Source organism: Mizuhopecten yessoensis, unplaced genomic scaffold, assembly GCF_002113885.1.
Source record: "Mizuhopecten yessoensis strain PY_sf001 unplaced genomic scaffold, ASM211388v2 scaffold9563, whole genome shotgun sequence".
Taxonomy (NCBI): Eukaryota; Metazoa; Mollusca; class Bivalvia; order Pectinida; family Pectinidae; genus Mizuhopecten; species Mizuhopecten yessoensis.
Genome location: NW_018408110.1, coordinates 308,904 through 312,103, shown reverse-complemented (window position 1 = coordinate 312,103; position 3,200 = coordinate 308,904).

The window sequence follows — 3,200 nt, the reverse complement described above, 5'->3', positions numbered from 1 at the left end:
CATTAGTGCATTTCACAATTATTTTATATTTTTTAGCAAAGAAAAGGTCCAAAGATTGGATTCTACTCCCCCTCTTTCAAATATCCTATAAACGCCCCTGATATGAGATGCAAACTGGATATAGAAAGCGTAATAACCGGATAAAGATACTGATTGAGAATAATGTTAACCGGATGTGGATAGGATGCAGTTCATTTGTTTACCGGAAGTGACTGGACTGTAAATCGTACTTAACCAGGGCTGTTTTGTTTGTTTGTTCGTCATGTAACTTGCTCACTGCTGGACTGATCATTGTTTCTAAACGACCTTTAAGCACAGTAAGTCACACAGGGTCAGTCGCGGAGTGTAACGTCAAGCAACTGTAGTCATGTATAACGAGACCCATTGTTTTATATCGTGTATACAGCATGCTTTATCTGTCCTACAAAGACTCCAAGTTGGGGTGACGTATATCAGGAAATAGTACAAGTGGTCTTGCAATTATATCTAGTTTTAGTGATGTACAGTATAATCATATAATAGATTTAACATCACTACTATATGATTATACTGTACATTCATCATATAAATCCGTTTCCGAGAATTTATCTCATTAAATTAAGGCATGATGGCATAATTACTGAAATGGAAAGAAATGTAAACACTTAAAACAGTAACTTACTTGTAAACGTAGTTCGAGGGATATTTGAAATTTGAAATGTGAGTAAAAGAAGAGGGGTACGGGTGGGGGTGGGGGTAATAGTAATAGATAATGTTCATTGGTTTCATTTGCTTGCATGCAAGAACACAGATAACTATCAATTATATTTCTCTGGTATAGATAAAACTTAAGGGAACTACATTCCATTCTTAATCTAGCATGATGTATCTGCCCAAGTCTGGTACCATTAAAGTGGAAAATTTGAATTTTGTGAGCGGGCTTGCGTAGGTGGGTTTTAAGTTTATAAATTGAAGGGTCGTTCTTGACATAGTCGGGCAATAAGTTCCAGATACTGATGACAGATGGCAAAACAGATTTATTATAGACTCGTATGAAAAACTAGTGGACGAAAAGTATTACACGTGCGAGTATCATGGTTGTGGTAATTGCCGGTTACGCTGAGGTAGAATATTTAGAAGATATTAAGGAGCCAGATCATGAACCATTTTGTGAAAACAATAAGCTTGTGCTGTTCAATAAAATGAATTGAACCGGAATTAAAACAGATATGACGCGTGTCAGGCAGATATTGCACGTGTTGGCGGATTTGGGTCGGTCCAAGGCATGACCTATGCGCAACTTGCAGTGTAGCAAACTATATCACGTACAAGTATATGTTAAATATATTAACTACATGTAGCAATAATGGTGCAGTCATTTAGGATAACCTTCTTTTAGACACCGACAACAACATACCCTTGCAGTACTGCTTACTGCTTGAATGAACCTAGCTCTGGGCGGTGACCAAACGTTAACCAACGATTGCAGTAAGTAAGTAAATAAATGAATAAATAAATAAATAAATAAGTTAATAAATAAAACTAAAGAGTGTCATGATATTTGAAATTATTTTCCGCACATTATACAGTGAAATGATGCAGAACCAATTGTTGTACAGAGTTGTACTACATGATATTGCTAAACATACCAGTTGTTAATTGAAACAGACCTGGAATAGGAGTGATGTTGTAGAAAACTCTAAGATATATGTCAGTTGAACCGATAAATTTGCAAAAATCAAATGATTTTCTTATAAAATAGTTACGAAGAGTGTTATTGAAAGGTTACTGTACCAAAAATAAACAGTTATACAACATACATGTAATTATCGATAGGCCTAGTCCTGTGTACTATCCAGAAGGTGTTTTATTGTTCCTAGCGGTCAACTGTTTGTGTTTGTAACAACTTAGATATTAACAGTATTATATTGTCTTGACTCTGACACAACTAGGTGTGCGCAAAAGGTCATGATTATTCAACATTTGGCATACATGCTGGACAATGACTTACATGACAGACTATGGCTAACTAGAACAAAATCCCCTATAACGAATCCACACGAATATTTGAACACGATCACAATGTATTATATAACATGTTATTCACAATGGAAACAAGAAAAAAGGAATCGATGACTTTTGATATTTAACAGTTATCCCAGTCCTCTTGGTAATACAGTGCAGTAAATGTGTAATGTGGTTTGTCGAGTCTTTGACAGTAGGCCAAATGTCAAAATGCGGGTAAAGTTGCAAAAAGAATGCACAATATGCACAACAGAATATGGATTCTTGATTTACTCCGACCGTTTTTAATCCACACACCTTCAGGCAGTGTTTGGTATATGTGCAGACACACTTTTACATTAAGTACTGACTAGAAAGCTCTTTGTTGTCAAATTGTTAAAATAATAAAAAATCAAATAAAAAACGAGAAAAATAAGACTACCGTAACAATTGTGCATAATCTTCAATTCTTCCAATGACCTTGAGTATTTCTGCTTCCCCATGTGACCGTCGTTCCCGCACGCAAACATGAACTTATATCAGAATACTCTTTACAGTTCGTGATTTGAAGCAATCCCTGATGTAAACATATCATGTGCGTATGTCGATGTTGTTGTGGAAAATATGTCAGTGTTATACCGGTGATATCTTTACTCTTTTCGTTGGAGTAGTTGAAACGCTCACTTGACGAACGCTAGTGATAAACACAGCTCTAAACTGCGATCTGGTAACTCACAGGAACATTGTGTATCGTTGTTTTACGGGAGGACGGAAAGGTTAGAGTGTTCCCTCCTTGCATTCCCTGTTCTTAAGCACGAGTCAGATATATGCATTTAAATCACACACTCGTCTTTCCTGTATATCTCTTCTTTCTGAACTAGACATAGAACGATGCAAAATCCCGATAGCTATCGTCATAAACATTTCTCTTTAAAAAAAATGAGAGGGTATGGGAGTAGTTCTCCTGACTAGACGAGAGTATGGAAACATTACTCCTGACAAGACGAGAGTATGGAAACAGTACTCCTGACTAGACGAGAGTATGGAAGCAGTACTCCTGACAACACGAGAGTATGGAAACAGTACTCCTGACAAGACGAGAGTATGGAAACAGTACTCCTGACAAGACGAGAGTATGGAAGCAGTACTCCTGACAAGACGAGAGTATGGAAACAGTACTCCTGACTAGACGAGAGTATGGAAGCAGTACTCCTGAC